The sequence below is a fragment of the Lithobates pipiens genome, unplaced genomic scaffold (assembly GCF_037356315.1).
Source record: "Lithobates pipiens isolate NorthernLeopardFrog02 unplaced genomic scaffold, aLitPip1_a1.2 Scaffold_27, whole genome shotgun sequence".
In the NCBI taxonomy this organism is placed as follows: Eukaryota; Metazoa; Chordata; class Amphibia; order Anura; family Ranidae; genus Lithobates; species Lithobates pipiens.
Window position 1 is genome coordinate 109,208,494 of NW_027507788.1, and position 18,207 is coordinate 109,226,700.

Sequence of the window (18,207 nt, forward strand, 5' to 3'; positions counted from 1 at the left end):
TAGCGGGGCGCGGGGGTTAAAACCACCGGCAATACGCCGCAATAGCGGCGTTTTGACGGCGGTATTACAGTGCTGCGTCATTGATTTCAATAGGGAGCAGTGGTGGAGGAGCGGTAAACACACCGCTCCAAAGAAGCTGCTGGCAGGACTTTTCCTGACGTCCTGCCAGCGCACCGCTGAGGTGTGAAAGCCCTCAGGCTTTCACACTACAGACAATGGTGCAGCAGTTTTAGGGCGGATTGCAGGCGCTATTTCTAACGCTATAGCGCCTGCAAAACGCCCTTGGTGTGAAAGGGGTCTAAGTGCCTAAATACCCGCACTGATATGTACAGCGATGGCATTGATATGGGTTGGCATACGTTCCAATCCTTGCTCTGGATTCCAGCCCAGAAGTGACGAACTCCCCGATACAGCTTTTCAGGTGCTTGTATGTTGCTATGCCTCTCGCCAAGTATGACACTCCTACTAAATCTGGTTGTTTATTAGATACAAGCATGCATGCCAGTCTCTCACCAGAGCTGAACTCACCCCTTCAATCTGGTTTATTTATCAGTCTGTGAGCATGCAGCCCCCCCCCCCTCTCGTCATAGGCCATCCTTGGTTGTCAAATACATAATGTATTTGTGTAGCCACCCTGTGACATAGAATAACACAATGAGGAAGATTTATTAAAACTGGTGCAGCTGTGCATGGTAGCCTATCAGCTTCTAAATTCAGTATATGAAATTAAGCTTTGATCATAAAATCTGAAAGCTGATTGGTTTCCTGTGTAGCGCTTTACCAGATTTTGCATGCTCTAGTTTTAGTAAATAACCCACACGAACATTGGCTAGCCAGAGCAGGCCATGCCTCCTCTATCAATTTATTAGGTGTGAGTGCGTTGCCCGTCTTATGCCAGAGCCAGCCATGTCTCCCCTCAGTCATAATGTTAGCCTTTGGATGTTGAATAGTTATAGTGTGGTATGTAATGCTGTCTGACATAGAATAACACAATGACACGGGCTCACCAGAGCAGGCCATGCCTCTTCTATCATTGAATGTGAAGATGGAAACCATGAGAGATTGTTAGATTCATAACATACATGTGATAGCAGCTTCAACATACTATTAATTATATGCTTGCATGTGTATATATATCTGGCACAAGGGTAAGTGTGCCAGGATGGGCCATCTGTGAATACATGCCTACATCCCTAATATCGGTAAAGAAGAGAGAGGATTGTGGGACTTTAAATGAGATCTATGACATATACGTCAGAGTAACCTCCATCCCTAATTCTGATAACAAACTAAGAGGTTGGGACTTTAAATGAAGCATGCAACTCAAATGAGTCAATTTCTGTAAAGAGTTTATTACGTGTATGAATTGATAAAAACCAAAACGCACAACCCTGTGAGTCTGATATTATTTATATATATATATATATATATATATATATATATATATATATATATATATATATATATATACATACATACATAGTAAATACATATATGGATAAAACAAACACACACATGAATGCAGGGGCACAATACTACATGGTAGTACAATGTAAGTAGCTAAAATAATAAAATAATAATAACATAATAAAAGATAGGTGTCTAGTCATTCAATCAGGTATAGTTGTTGCACATATCTTGGTGTTGCTATGAATAAGAGACGCATTGGTACAACATCAGTAGCTCGACGCTTTTCATGGTTAATTACCACTCATCAGGAGCAATTGTGACCAGGATGTCTAAAGGGTATAAACAGTAGGTCAGACGGGGTGCAAGAATGTAACATTATTATTCATTTAAGGGGAAGTATTGTAACATCCGTCCATACTCACAAAACCAGACATGGGTCTTGGGTGTGGCAACATAACCAACGTTGGGTGCGGGCCAACATCTAGCATGGGAGATGAGGCGGCACATAAAGGCAAAGCATCAGGGAACAGAGAATAGTGTGCTGGTGAGGTGTGTTTGGACAATCACCAGAGAAACCATGGTGAGGTGGGATCGGTCCTCCCCAACATCTAGGAATAAACATGAAATAGGTATATTAGTATTAAATAGTTGATTTGGAAATCTGATCAGATAGTCCATGGTGTAGTGTGGAGATGGTCGTCGCAAACATCATGAAATTTAGGTGGTGATATAAAGATAATTATATCAAAGCCCATTTGGTGAGCGAAGCCAATGGATTGGCTGGGGTGAAATATTGTACAGTGTGCTAATAGGAAGATTTGTGCAGTTGCAGCTAATAAGAAGGTGTAAAAAAAGAGGATAGAAAACTAAACACCAGAGTTGAAAATTGAAAGGCAGTGCAGACCACCAACAAAGATACCTGTAGTCTCGGTATGAAAAACTTTTGTGTGGTTGTTGATCGGTGCCAGACAAGAAATCAAAATCTGTGCCCATCATGAGGAGTTAAATACTTTACTCCGGCCAATGATATGCCGCCAACGTCACACAGACTAGTGGGAGGGGAAGAGAAGTACGCGCTTCCCGGTGTTGTGTCAAAACAGCAACTCGTCACAATCTCCAATTACTGATGGTTTACAGTAACCGGAAGTGACGTGATTGGAGATCTCGATGAATTGGCTATTTTTACACAACACTGGATGCATTTCCTGTATAAACACATTTGTAGCAGGCATGATTAAATTCCTTGCAGGTGTTTCATCAGATTAGGCGACCCATCAGAATGTGTAACAGAAGTGATGTTTCGTCGCTGCCATCTTGCTCCACCCCTCACTCAGGATACAGTGAGAAGGGGACAAGCGGACATCTTGTTACACCCACTGGAGTTTTGCGATATACAAGTTTTTTTTAACAGGAAACTGAGTTTATATAGTGAAATACAGTACTGAGAACTCCGTCTGAATGTTTAGATGTTGAACTTTAACCACTTGCTTACTGGGCACTTAAACACCCTTCCTGCCCAGACCAATTTTCGGTGCTCTCACACTTTGAATGACAATTACTCAGTCATGCAACACTGTACCCAAATTAAATTTTTGTCCTTTTTTTTCCCACAAATAGAGCTTTCTTTTGGTGGTATTTGATCACCCCTGGGGTTTTTATTTTTTGCGTTATAAATGAAAAAAGACCGAAGATTTTGAAAAAAAAACGCATATTTCTTTGTTTCTGTGACAGAATTATGCAAATTATTAATTTTTCTTCATAAATTTTGGCCACAATTTATACTGCTACATATCTTTGGTAAAAATAACCCAAATTAGTGGATATTATTTGGTCTTTGTGAAAGTTAGAAAGTCCACAAGCTGTGGTGCGAATCGCACAAAATTGATCACATCTGATGTACTGGTGGCCTATCTCGCTTCTTGTGACCCGAACAAGTCAGGAAAGTACAAGCTTTTTGATGTTGTCATTTTTTTCCCACAATTCTTAGCAAAATTAAGATTTTTCATTTTTTTTTATTTTTCTCCACAAAATTGTCATTGTAATAGGTTATTTCTCTCACATGGCATGTGTATACCACAAATCACACCCCCAAAACAATTCTGCTACTCCTGAGTATTACAATACCACATGTGTGGGACTTTTTCACAGCCTGGCCACATAGAGAGGCCCAACATGCAGGGAGCGCCATCATGTGTTCTAGGAACATAAATTACACATCTAACTTGTTGACTACCTATTACACTTTTGAAGCACCAGGACAATGACACGTGACACTGATGACAGATGGCACTGATACGTGGCAATGGTGGCACTGATGACACGTGGCACTGATGACAGATGGCACTAATATGTGGCACTAATGACAGATGGCACTAATATGTGGCACTGATGACACGTGGCACTTATACGTGGCACTGATGACAGATGGCACTAATACGTGCCACTAATACGTGCCACCGATGACAGATGGCACTAATACGTGGCACCGATGACGCGTGACACTGATGACAGATGGCACGTGACACTGACAGGTGGCACTGATGACAAAATGGCACTGATGACAGATGGCACTAATACGTGGCACTGAGGACAGATAGCAGGAACAGGTGGCACTGGGGGCAGGTAGCACTGGGGCGGATGGCACTGGGGCAGGATGGCACTTTTTTTACTTTTTTTTTTTTTTTTACACTGACGGCCGCTGCAGCCGTTCATCTCTCCCCTCTCACACGCTGTCTGTGTGAGGAGGGAGAGCGGCGCTGAGAGATGATCTCATATGTTTACATATGAGATCATCTCCCATTGGACATGCTGATCACGCTGTAAACGACCGCTATGATTGGCCATTTACAGCGATCTGTGTTTGCCTGTCCCCAGGGGACACGGCAAACACAGAACTTCCCCGATGCGCGCCCGCGGCAGCGCGCATTGCGGAAGTAAACATTAGGACGTCCAGGGACGGCCACCCGGACGAAAGCACCCACTCTACGGCCGTCATTCGGCTATAGGGCGGGCGCGAGGAGATTAAAAGCTGCGGAAAGCCTGCTGATCTCACAGGTTTGCTAATCTGACAGAACACCTCTGCTTTTAAAATTCAACAAGTAAACATTCACACAGAGTTCTAAGTACTGTATTTCACTATATAAACTCAGTTTCCTGATAAAAAAAAAGTGTAAAGTGCAAAACTCCGGTGGGTGTAAAAAGATGTCCGCTTACCCTCTTCTCACTTGATTCTTACTGTGGACGAGTGCGGGGTGTAGCAAGATGGCAGCGATGAAACGTCCCTTCTGTTCCACATTCTGGCGAAACACAGGCAGAGTAGCTGATTTTTTAAAACGTTATTTACACGGTAAAATGACAAAGTAACATTACTGTATTTAAAGATTTGTACAATGCACATTTGATATACACATTTCCCATACCATACTGAAATCATAGAATATATTGGCAAACCAAAACTTCCATCTACAGTAATTGAAATATGCCGCTCCTCTGGCTGGCCAGTAGGCATGAACTCAGGCGTGTTCGCATGGATGCAGAGCCCGCCAGGAAGTCGGTGCAGCGCTGCACTAATCACAGGCAGTAAGACATTGCCCAATCTCTGCAGCTGCATATCGGGGCAATGTCTCACTGCCTGTGATTAGTGCAGCAGTGTGCCAACTTCCTGGCGGGCTCTGCACATGGTCCATACGAACACCCCTAAGCTCATCCCTACTGGTCAGCTACCGAATAAGGTTCCTTTAATGTAACAAGCTCATTTATTTTATTTACCCCCATTTATGGTGGCCGACTTGGCCTCAGTAATCGCCCCTATTGCTGTCTCTGCACTGGACACTTTGCTATACAAACATATAAGGGGTGGGCGTGGATTATTTCCGTGCAAACTCATCAGCCAATGGATGGGCTTCTCTGGCTGACCAGCTCCATACTGCGGCTCTGAGTGACAGTGGCCAGAGCAGGCTCCGCCCCTTCAGGGCTGTGTTTAGCATGAGCAGGCCCCGCCCCCTCATTTTTTTCGATCCCCATTGGATGTAAGATATGTAAGAATAGTTCCGTCATGTAATCTCCGTCTGATGTGTAGAATGTGATAACGTGGGGGTCTGTTCTATCAGATTACCACCACACATCAGATAATCTAATAGAACGCTTCCCAGCTGCGGACGTGTTGCTATGGAAACACACGGTGAGCGTGGCCTGACAGCCTTGAAGCCACGCCCCCATCATGTATTATCAGTCGCCCATAGAAGAACACGATTGTTGTTTGTATCTCGAGTGTACCTCTCCTACGATCCCATATATAAAATGGCCGATTTGGCCTCGGTAACGTTGCCGCCCCTTCCGTGACTCACCTCTAGAGTGACGCTGTAAACACTGTTATCGGTGGGCGTGTTTCCATGTAAGCAGACCATCCAATGTGCTGAGCTTCGTTCCCTAGCCACCTCCCCGTGGTGCCTCTGAGGGAATGACGCACTTCCATGGTGAACTACAACAGTGCAGGCCACGCCCCCTCCGTCCTCTGTGTTAAGGGCGCACGGCTCAGCCTGTTGCTAGAGCAGGCTCCGCCCCCTCCTATGTTCAACCTGTCACTAGAGCAGGCTCCGCCCCCTCCTATGTTCAGCCTGTCACTAGAGCAGGCTCCGCCCCTCCTATGTTCAGCCTGTCACCAGAACAGGTCCCGCCCCCTCGTTTTTTTCGATCCCCATTGGATGTACAATATATAAGAATAGTTTTGTCATGTAATCTCCGTCTGATATGTAGAATGTAATAACGTCGGGGTCTGTTCTATCAGATTACCACCACACATCAGATAATCTGATAGAACGCTTCCCAGCTGCGGATGCGTTGCTATGGAAACACACGATGGGAGTGGCCTAACATCCTTGAAGCCATGCCCCCAGTTTTTCATTTGGCCGATTTGGCCTTGTAATGTTCCCGCCCCTTCCGTGACTCACCCCTAGAGGGACGCTGTAAACACTGTTATCGGTGGACATGTTTCTGTGTAAGCAGACTATCCAATGCGATGAGCTACTCTCACTGGCCACCTCCCCGTTGTGCCTCTGAGGGAATGACGCACTTCCGTACACGGTGATCCCACGCACACTGCCCTAACGTCACCAGAGCAGACCACGCCCCCTCCATCCTATGCTCAGCCTGTCACAGAGCAGGCCCCGCCCCCCCGAAGTTTTCCCCTTCATTTTGGCACGTACATTACAATATATAAGAATAATGTGTAATGTAATTACCGTCTGATATGGAGCACGTTTGTGATAACGTGGGGGGTCTGTTCTATCAATTACCACTACCCATCAGATAATCAGATAGAACGCTTCCCAGTCGGTGGACGCGTTGCTATGGAAACACACGGTGGGCATGGCCTGACAGCCTTGAAGCCCCACCCCATCATGTAATATCAGTCGCTCATAGAAGAACACGATTACATGATTGTTGTCTGCATTTCTAGTGTACCTGTCCTACGATCCCATATCTAAAATGGCCGATTTGGCCTCGGTAATGTTCCCGCCCCTTCCGTGACTCACCTCTAGAGTGACGCTGTTAAAGCTGGAGTCCGCCGTTTTTTTTTTGTTTTGTTTTTTAAAAGCCAGCAGCTACAAATACTGCAGCTGCTGACTTTTAAAATAATGACACTTACCCGCCCAGCGCGCCCGCGATGTCGGCACCCGAAGCCGATCTCTCGATCGTCTCTCGGGTGCTGCCGCCGCCATCTTGGGTATGGGAATCAGGAAGTGGAGCCTTTCGGCTTCATTTTCCGGTTCCCTACTGCGCATGCGCGAGTCGTGCTGCGCAATAAGGATGTTCCCGCTGTCTCTGGGATCCGTGTCTTTCCCAGCAGGCAGCGGGGGACCTTCGAAAAGGGGCGTAGATTCTGCGGAAAGGGGCGTACCTTCTGCAGAATCTACGCCGGAAGTGGGTGCAGATACCTGTACTGTACAGGTACCTGCACCCCCCTCCCCCCTGAAAGGTGCCAATTGTGGCGCCGGAGGGGGGGAGGATTCCAATGAGCGCAAAGTCCACTTTAGGGTGGACCTCCGCTTTAACACTGTTATCGGTGGGCGTGTTTCCATGTAAGCCGACCATCCAATGTGCTGAGCTTCTTTCCCTGGCCATCTCCCCCTGGTGCCTCTGAGGGAATGACACACTTCCATGGTGATCTACATCGCTCTGCCCCAACGTCAGCAGTGGAGGCCACGCCCCCTCCGTCCTATGCTCAGCCTGTCACAGTGCAGGCCCCGCCCCCTCCTATGTTCAGCCTGTCACCAGAACAGGCCCCGCCCCCGAAGTTTTCTCCATTACTTTGGTATGTGCATTCCCAGAGCTTTCCTTCTTTCGGCCACCTCTGGCAGCCCTGTCTTCTCCCTCTTGTCAGTAACACAGAAAAGTAAAGGACTCCCTTCCTCCACCAGCGTCTGTGTAGTAGTGTCGGCACTGCATCCAGGGCACATGATGCTGGATGTTTACCGATAGATGTCCCGGGTCTCAATCACCCACATTGATTGTAAATATGGGGCTTGGAGAGGCGGCTTCTTTCTCCACCTAGAGTAAAATAGATAAAGTCGCGCTATGGACGACCCCCTCTTGCTGTGACTAAAGTAAATCAAATAAATAAAAACTGTGAATAAGGATATTAATACGGGGTTAAAGCTGCCTGTGCCTAGATCCTCCACCCCTTGGGTGGGGGGGGGGGGGAGATTAGAGATAGAGAATTGAAATAATGGGCTATAGCGCTAAAAACCCAATACATGTGCAACTCTGTGCATAAAAATATATATAAATTTAATTTATATAACGGTGCTATCAAAATTCTTATAGTATGTCAAGTGTGTGCATATATATGCTAGTCCTACGGTGACCCATACATGTACTTATACTGATAATAACAAATTCATAAAAAGCATCCGAAAGAATCAAAAAATGTGCAAATTCATTAATCTTAGCAAACATGCAAATATTGTGCAAAATGTTTAGTCCCAAAAAATGTCTTTATGCATAAGAACTTTTCAAAATCGCATTCAGAAATCGCTGGGAAGTCGCATGCTGTAATATTTCAGGTGGTGGTAGTAGATTAAAGTGACTAATGCAAAAAAAAAAAGGTGTCAATCATCAATGTAGAGAGAAAACACTCTTCCCCGATGCGCCACTCAGTATTGTGGTAATGTGATTGCTCTCACCAGATCAAATACCCCTGTGGGGTTGGCCAGGCTTTCACAGTATAAGGCACTGTGCTTCTAGCTGAATGCTGCTGCTGGTGCGCTGGGGGAACGTTCGCTCTTCACTTCATATGTACTCCGTTTGTTATGTGCATGGAGGAAAGAGAAACATGTCCATGGTGCAAATACGTTTTAAAACCGCTTTTTATTTCGTTGTAAAAAAGAGAGTTACTCACATTTGCTCGTAAAACAATTTGCATATACGAACGGACAAAAAACAAACTCCGCCGGCTGCTGCTGGCTATGGGAAAGGTGCACGTACGTGGCCACGCCCTACGCGTTTCGTCAGAGTGACGTCTTTTGGAGCCGGTGCCATTTTTAAACTTCAAGACTGCAATGACAAGGCTGCAAATGACACTGGGGCAAGGCTGCAAATGACAAGGCTACACTGACAAGGCTGCAAATGACACTGACAAGGCTGCAGATGGACACTGATAAGGCTGCATTGATGGACATTTAAATGAAAGTTCTTTCTAAAACTTCCCTCCTAAAAGTTATTTTCTTTAAAATTCCATCCTAAACTTGGGGTGTGTGTTATACGCTGATAAATACGGTAATGTATAGAAGGTAGGGCCCGAAAGTGACTCAAGCCCAGGGGCCCCCACCACCCTAAGTCCTGCCCTGAGCACAGAGAGGAGCGAAGTGTGAAACTCCTCCCCTGCTCTGTGCTGCATTGCTAATAGGCAGAGCTGCAGGGAGGTCACTGCTTGGAAAATTAAGTGCAGAGTTGAACTGTGGATGGGGCAGAAGAGGTGTGTAGGTGTACTGTGAATGGGTAGGTGGGCTGTGGATGGTGAGATGTGTAGGTGTGCTGTGGACGGGGAGGTGTGTAGGTGGGCTGTGGGTGGGTAGGTGGGCTGTGGATGGGGAGATGTGTAGGTGTGCTGTGGACGGGGAGGTGTGTAGGTGGGCTGTGGGTGGGTAGGTGTGCTGCGGACGGGGAGGTGTGTGTGGGTGTGCTGCGGACGGGGAGGTGTGTGTGGGTGTGCTGCGGATGGGGAGGGGTGTGCTGGGGAGGGGAGGGCTGTGTGGGTGTACTGCGGACGGGGAGGGGTGTGTGGGTGTGCTGCAGACGGGGAGGGGTGTGTGGGTGTGCTGCAGACGGGGGGATGTGTGTGGGTGTGCTGCAGACGGGGAGATGTGTGTGGGTGTGCTGCGGACGGGGAGGTGTGTGGGTGTGTTGTGGAGATGTGTAGGTGTTCTGAGAACGGGGAGGTGTGTAGGTGGACGGGGAGGTGTGTAGGTGGGCTGTGAACAGGGAGGTGTGTAGGTGGGCTGTGGAGGTGTGTAGGTGGGCTGTGGATGGGGAGGTGGGTAGGTGTGCTGTGGACGGGGAGGTGGGTAGGTGTGCTGTGGACGGGGAGGTGGGTAGGTGGGCTGTGGACGGGGAGGTGGGCTGTGGACGGGGAGGTGGGTAGGTGGGCTGTGGACAGGGAGGTGGGTAGGTGTGCTGTGGACGGGAGTTGGCTGTGGATGTGGAGGTAGAAGTGGGTAGGTGGGCTGTGGACGGGGAGGTAGGTAGGTGGGTTGTCAACGGGGATGTGTGTAGGTGGGCTGTGGACGGGGAGGTGTGTAGGTGTGCTATGAACGGGGAGGTGGGCTGTGGATGGGGAGGTGTGTAGGGGGGGTGTGGATGGGGAGATGTGTAGGTGGGCTGTGGATAGGAGGTGGAAGTGGGTAGGTGGGCTGTGGACGGGGAGGTGGGTAGGTGTGCTGTGGACGGGGAGGTGTGTAGGTGTGCTGTGGACGAGGAGGTGTGTAGGTGAGCTGTGGACGGGGAGGTGTGTAGGTGGGCTGTGGACAGGGAGGTGTGTAGGTGGGCTGTGGACGGGAGGTGGAAGTGGGTAGGTGTGCTGTGGACGGGGAGGTGGGTAGGTGTGCTGTGGACGGGGAGGTGGGTAGGTGTGCTGTGGACGGGGAGGTGTGTAGGTGTGCTGTGGACGGGGAGGTGTCTAGGTGTGCTGTGGACGGGAGGTGGGGAGGTGTGGGCTGTGGATGGGGAGATGAAAGCAAAGAGGTGTGCAGAGGTGAGTAATTGATGGTTACTTTGAGGGGTGGAGGATTTTTGCCTGGAGAGGACAAATGTAAAGGCTGTCCGGAGTCCTGTATTTGTGGGAGGAGTCAGAGAGGCTATTTAATCCTCCTCCTCTGTCAGGGCCAGTGTTGGTGTTTTCTGGGCCGGAGCGACGGTCGGCCACGGCAATGCCCCTACCCCCCCCCCCCCATCATCCCTGGCTTTCACCGGGCTTGCGGAGGCCGCCCTGCCGTCTGCCCTTGCAGCCCATGTTCCAGCAGTTTGGGGGGCAACTGCCAGCTTCTCCCGGCGTTCATGCCGGGTGGTGGGGGGCAGTCCATCCATCCTCCACCACACACGGCTCCCTCTGAATAGCATGCTGCCCGCCCACGCTCATGTCGGAGGGAGCGGGGGTGCGTCCATCATTCCATATTTCACATCATCACCCTCCCTGCCCGCCCACTCCCCATGCTTCTAGCTCCACGAGGGAGCCGGGTGCCCGCCAGCTCCTCTCTCCCACGGCTCTTGTTCGCTTCACGTGGCGGCCTCTGTCCGATTCTCCCAGTGTGGGGGGGGGTGATCGACCGCCGCCGGGTCTGCTCCCCATCCACATCTATCACCAGAGGGAGCCGCCCACCTGGTGATCGGCCACCCGCCAGATCCTCTCTCCCCTTGTTTCATGTGGCGGCGGGAGGGGGGGGGATCGGCTGGTGTTCTGTCCATAAATGTACATATCTATCCCCATGAGGGAGCTGCATGCCTGGTGGGTCCCAGTGCTCACGGAGGGGGCATGGGTGGTCACCCGCCCGTCGCTCATTTCCTCCCCACAAACTGCCATCTCTGCAGCAGTGACAGAGGATATCAGTCCACCCAGGTTGCTGCTTTTGTTATTTTCTTTTCTTTGGTAAGTGTTTCTATCGCAGCCAGCGTTCTGCTGACCTTTTCTGTCATAGCGTTCTGCTGACCTTTTCTGTCATAGCGTTCTGCCTGCCTTTTCTGTCATAGCGTTCTGCCCAGCATTTTCTGTCATAGCGTTCTGCCTGCCTTTTCTGTCATAGCGTTCTGCCCAGCATTTTCTGTCATAGCGTTCTGCCCAGCATTTTCTGTCATAGCGTTCTGCCCAGCATTTTCTGTCATAGCGTTCTGCCCAGCATTTTCTGTCTTAGCGTTCTGTCTCAGCTTTTTCTGGCATAGCGTTCGGTCCAGCAGTTCTGTCTTAGCGTTTGGTCCAGCAGTTCTGTCTTAGCGTTTGGTCCAGCATTTTGGCCATAGCGTTCAGTCCAGCATTTCGGTCATAGTGTTCTGTCCAGCAGTTCTTTCTTAGTGTTTCTGCCCCTTGATTTCTGTCGTAGCGTTTCTGCCCCTGGATTTGTCGTAGCGTTTCTGCCCCTGGATTTCTGTTGTAGCGTTTCTGCCCCTGGCTTTCTGTCGTAGCATTTCTGCCCTTGCATCATGCCCCGGCATTTTGTCATAGCATTTCCTGCCCCGGCATTTCTGTCTTAGTGTTCTGCCCAGCATTTCTGGCTCAGCGTTCTGCCCAGCGTTTCTGGCTCAGCGTTCTGCCCAGCGTTTCTGGCTCAGCGTTCTGCCCAGCGTTTCTGGCTCAGCGTTCTGCCCAGCGTTTCTGGCTCAGCGTTCTGCCCAGCGTTTCTGGCTCAGCGTTCTGCCCAGCGTTTCTGGCTCAGCGTTCTGCCCAATGTTCCTGGCTCAGCGTTCTGCCCAGCGTTTCTGGCTCAGCGTTCTGCCCAGCGTTTCTGGCTCAGCGTTCAGTCTCAGCATTTCTGTCATGGCATTGCTGCCTCAGCGTTTCTGCCCCAGGATTTCTGTCATTGCATTTCTGCCTCAACGTTCAGTCTCGGTGTGTTTCTGTCATTTGCGTTTCTGCCCAGGATTTCTGTCATAACGTTCTGCCCCAGGATTTCTGTCGTAGCATTTCTGCCTCAGCGTTTCTGCCCAGGATTTCTGTCATTGCATTTCTGCCTCAGCGTTCTTTCATTGCATTTCTGCCCCTGGATTTCTGTTACGTTTCTGCCTCAGCATTCAGTTTCGTTCTCTTTTGTCATGGCGTTTCTGCCCCAGGATTTATGTCATTTTGTTTCTGCCTCAGCATTCAATTTCAGCATTTCTGTCACAGCGTTGTCATAGTGTTGCTGTCCTTGCATTTCTGTCATAGCATTTTCATCCTCGGTGTTCAGACTCAGCATTTCTCAGAGGGGCGTTGTTGTTCACTCATGGGTACTACGGTACCTGTTTTCATCTTCGTTAGTTGTCATGTCTCATCGTGTCTGTGTTCATGTTTGTACCTGGGGCAGTTAGCTAGGGCTCAAACGTCAGGATCTGTCACATTTACAGATCCATATGGGCTGAGGTTTCGTTTGTTAATGATTGTTGACCACAATCTTCTTGCCCGTATACCATACGTCATACGATGCATGTTCATTCACCACACCTGTATGACTACCCACCACGGTATGTGGGTACACTAGCCCTGAGTTTTTCTGTTAATTACCTGTCTCTGCGCTGCAGGTTACTCGGGCTCACTCACTACTTACACAAGGGAGGGGGGGAGGGGGGCGTCACCGGGTTCATTTACATGCAGTGGTCTTGACATTTCTGCTCATGTTCTCATTCTTAGGTAGGCAGAGGGACGTTGTTATTCTCATGTCTGGTTGTCTGTCATTTTTCTAGTTGTGTTCTCAGGTTGGGCAGTCTTGGCATCCATGCCTGCACTCACTTCCATTAGCCCTGCCCATTAGGGCTAATTGATTGGTGCAGATGTCGTTTTGCCACTGGGCTCACCCTTGGGTCAGAGGCAGTTGTCAATTTTCTTCAGTTGACGTCCTGTTGCATAGAGGCCCTGGTTACCGCCCTGGGATTTATACTCTCTCAGGGTGTGTCCTAAACCACGGTCCTTAGGTGGTAGGTTTGGGCAACTTCATCATGATTCTGGATTCCCTTCTCAGCTCTGATCTCTTGTCTAGGAGGTTGCGTGGAGTACTGCTAAGGGACGTCATCTTTGCCGATCCCCAGTCTGTTCCAGGTGGAGGGGGCTTCAGTCACTTTGGGTATGTCTGTATCATGCCATGGGACTTATTTCCCTGGGATGGAGTCTGACTCTCCTTCCTCGGTTCAGGATTCAGTCTTGTTTGGTAGGTCTCAGGCTGAAGCACGACCTGATCGTATCGGGGGGCCCAGTGTTCTGTGTCTGGCATGGTTTCTCCATGTTTGACAATGCTCATTACCATGGCGCCTACTCCATCACATCCACCAGGCATCCAGCATTTTGCACTCCTGCCAGTGGTCTTTTTGCACTCACCCTCTCACTTCCTCATACCAAGTATGGGTAGGCCAGGGGTTGGGGGGGCATTTCACTGAGCTACTTCACTGGTGCCCTTCCCTTTTTCACCTAAACTTGTGTCTTTTTGCCCTCTTTTCAGGCATAATGACCAGCTAGGCCATGGCACACCTCAGGCCTTGGTTCTTAGGAATATCGCATTTGCTACTTGAAGACTCTGACTACAAGTGTAAAGGCTGACCGGAGGCCACCCTGTATTTGTGGGAGGAGTCAGAGAGGCTATTTAATCCTCCTTCTCTGTCAGGGCCAGTGTTGTTGTTTTCTGGTTTCCCCCAGCCTTTCATACATACTCATAGTATTTTCTTATTCTTACATTCAGGGTATGCCCTCTTTTCAGGCATACTGACCAGCTAGGCCATGGCACACATCAGGCCTTGGTTCTTAGGAATATCACATTTTCCACTTGAAGACTCTGACTACAAGTGAACTTTGCTGGGGGGGGGGGGGGTGCAGCAAAGTATACAGAGTTCAATAACCAAGAGTATGCCATGTATAGTAGGGTATGCAGGGTGCAACAGTGGTCAGAAGTATATAACAGCCTAGTATAAAGAGAACGGTGGTCATGATTATATAATGTATAGCACAGTATACAGCGGTTGTTGTTATTAGTGTGTATCATTTTCCTCAGATTATGCATGTACAGTGTACATTACATACTCCTGATCATAGTCTCTATTCTGTGCTGTATGGTACATACTGTACCTTTTCATGTATACGGTACATGTTTATGGCTACTGCACCCTGTATGATATGCACTTCTCTGCACTGTACATACTCCTGAGTCCTGTACTCTGTGTGTTTCACTTTTCTGAACCTTGCGCCTTCTGCGATACACAGTTCTGAGCCTCGATCACACCCACTATTTGGCAACTGTATAATTTTGTGGGTGTGGTTGGCTGGGGAGGGCAAGTTCCAGAACCTATTTACTGAGAAAAAAAGCCCTGTACATTCCAATCTATAAGAATAATGTGTAATGTAATCACCGTGTGATATAAGGTAACACAATAAGGTGTGTGTTGTCGGCGGGGGTGGACTGACCATTCAGCCATATGAGAGGCTCCTGGGAGGACAGGGCGGGATGGATGGAGAGGAGAGTCACGGGAGGAGGAGAACACTTCCCGGAGCGGTGAGAGAACTCAGAGCACGGCTTGGCTTCAGTTCAGCACCACGGACGGCAAGTAGTCTGCATGTGTGACTAGTTCACATTCTACTCATCATATCCCTTGTGTCAGGGGGGAGAACAGCACCGCACAACTCTCTCCTACACTGCTATCTACATCCCAGAAGGAGGCAGGAGGGCACCCGAATACAGCTGGAAGCCGATTGGTCTGCTGCCCTGTCACTCACAGCTGCCCCTCCCTCCTGAAGTTCAGCCTGTGTGGGAAATACAATATGTGCAGCCTGGAGATTTAATGTCTGCCTGAGCAAGGCTGATCAGAGCCAGTGGTCCTCTTGTTCTAGTTGTACACTGAACCCTGTTTACCAACATGTGTGCAGAGATGTGCAGTGACCGAAAATGTGTATAGGTTTGGAATGTGTGCAGAGATGGAACATGTGGTGCAGTGATAATACATGTGTTCAGAGATGTACAGGGATGGAACGTGTTCAGAGGTGTATATGGATGGAACATGTGTGCAGAGATGTACAGGGCTAGAACATGTATGCAGTGATGGAACAGGGCCGGTGTCTTGCTGAAAAAGGTCCCCCAGCGGATAATGTCCCCCCTGTACTGCGCAGGCACAGCGCTTGCACAGTACAAACCACCCGAAATAGCTGAAGCTTAACACCTGTGAGTCAGCTCTACACGTCCCTGCGCACTTACTACATTCTGCCCTGAGTCCAGGTTCAAGCTCCACCATCAGAGTGGACATACAGCTAGAATAGGGGCCCTGTGCGAGGGGCCCTGTTACAAATTGGTGTCTTACTACAATCGTGGAACGTAGGCGCTGTATAAAGCTGACTCACAGGTGTTCAGCTTCGGCTATTTTTGGCAGTTCATACTGCGCAAGCGCTGCGCCTGTGTAGTACAGGGGGGACATTATCTGCCGAGGGGACCTTTCTCCGCAGAACACCAGTGCTCCCACTAGGCAGCTGCCTAGGGCCTACTGCTACCTAGGGGTGCATTGCTGCCTAGCCCAGCCAGGAGGGTGCAGGCCAGCCCTAATGGATCAGTTTGGGCCAGCTCAGTTGGAATAGTGCTGCCTTAGTGTGTATCCTGTCTGTTCCGTGCTGATGGTCCACGTCTGGAGTGTCACTCGCTGTGTGCTTCTTCCCTATGCAACATTTCTGCTGTGCAGGGCACAGTCCTTCCGGCAATGCTGTGTGTGCACGATTCAGATTGGTGCGTGAATCTCCTCCCCAAATTCAAACACATTGACACAGCAAATCCACACCTCACCTTCTCAATTCCAAACACAACCCAAGTATAGATCTGGAAAGGTCCTCCCTTTCGAAGAGGATCAACTTCTTCCTTGCTTGTGCAGAGAAGTTTCTTCTAGCTCTTCTGAGGGAACATCTCAACTTCTCCTCCATGCTCTGATGAAGGGGTCTGTGCAACACTTTTCTCATGTTCTTTCTCTTTGCTTGTGTGTGCACATCTGATGGTCCGGATAGTTCAGAGCTTAATGTCTGAGCCATTGGTCAGCCACCACATTCAGTTGGCCAGCGATGCGCACAATTTTAAGGAAGTGCTGGCTTCACCCCTAAGCAGAGTAGGGGTACACAATACTTCCCTTTTCTCCTTTTTCTTTTATCGCTCACAAATGCGCTATCAGACAGGAGTAAAACTTTTGAGGGTTAGAGCCCAAAATCAGACACACAGCAAACCCACCCTTCCTCACCTTCCCCCAAATACACACACACAGCAAACCCAAACTCCCTCACCTCCCCTCCCCAAATCCACACACATTGACACAGCAAATCCACACCCCACCTTCTCAATTGCAAACACAACCCAAGTATAGATCTGGAAAGGTCCTACCTTTCGAAGAGGATCAAATTCTTCCTTGCTTGTGCAGAGAAGTTTCTTCTAGATCTTTTGAGGGAACATCGCAACTTCTCCTTCATGCTTTGATGAAGTGGTCTGTGCAAAACTTTTCTCTTTTTCTATCTTTTTGCTCGTGTGTGCACATATGAAGTCCTGATAGTTCAGAGCTTTAATGTCTGAGCCATTGGCCAGCTGCCACATTCATTTGGACAGTGATGAGCACAATTTTAATGAAGTGCTGGCTTCACCCCTGAGCAGATTAGGGGTACACAACACTTCCCTATCCTCCTTTTTCTTTTAAAGCGCATGAATGTGCTATTAAATAGGAGCAATACTTTGGGGCTTATAGCCCAAAATCAGACACACAGCAAATCCACCCTTCCTTAACTCCCCTCCAAATACACACACAACAAACCCAAACTCCCTCACCTCCCCAAATCCACACACATTGACACAGCAAATCCACATCTCACATTTTCAAATCCAAACACAACCCAAATATAGATCTGGAAATGTCCTACTTTTCGCAGAGGATCAACTTCTTCCTTGCTTGTGCAGAGAAGTTTCTTCTAGATCTTCTGAGGGAACATCTCAACTTCTCCTCCATGCTCTGATGAAGGGGTCTGTGCAACTTTTCTCATGTTCTTTCTTTTTGCTTGTGTGTGCACATCAGATGGTCCAGATAGTTCAGAGCTTAATGTCTGAGCCATTGGTCAGCCACCACATTCAGTTGGCCAGCGATGCGCACAATTTTAAGGAAGTGCTGGCTTCACCCCTAAGCAGAGTAGGGGTACACAACACTTCCCTTTTCTCCTTTTTCTTTTATCGCTCATGAATGCGCTATCAGACAGGAGAAAAACTTTGAGGGTTATAGCCCAATATCAGACACACAGCAAACCCACCCTTCCTCACCTTCCCCCCAAATACACACACAGCAAACCCAAATAGTGATGGACGAACTTCCGACGGGACGTTTCGCGAACGCGAACCGCGAACGCGGCCGATAGTTCGCGAACCGTAACGTTCGCGGCGGGCCCCATTGACTTCAATGGGAGGCAAATTTTACAAACCTACTGGTCAAATTTGCAGCCACAAAATAATTACTAGCTGTGCACACATAGTCCCACCACATGGCCAATGACATAACACATGTATGAGGTGAATCTGGGATCGACAACTACAAGCATTCTTTTTTTATATGTAAAATTCTGAAAATTCA

The 18,207-nt window shown here is 48.8% G+C and overlaps 1 long non-coding RNA gene across 1 annotated transcript; it reads right to left on the reverse strand.

The window, feature by feature from the left end:
• Positions 1-1,439: 1,439 nt before the first annotated feature.
• Positions 1,440-5,942, reverse strand: LOC143934067 (uncharacterized). Its single transcript, XR_013263201.1, has 3 exons — positions 5,757-5,942; positions 1,833-2,018; positions 1,440-1,739 (listed from the first exon to the last, which is right to left on the reverse strand). It is a non-coding gene; the product is annotated as an uncharacterized LOC143934067 (long non-coding RNA).
• Between the last annotated feature and the right edge of the window lie 12,265 nt (positions 5,943-18,207).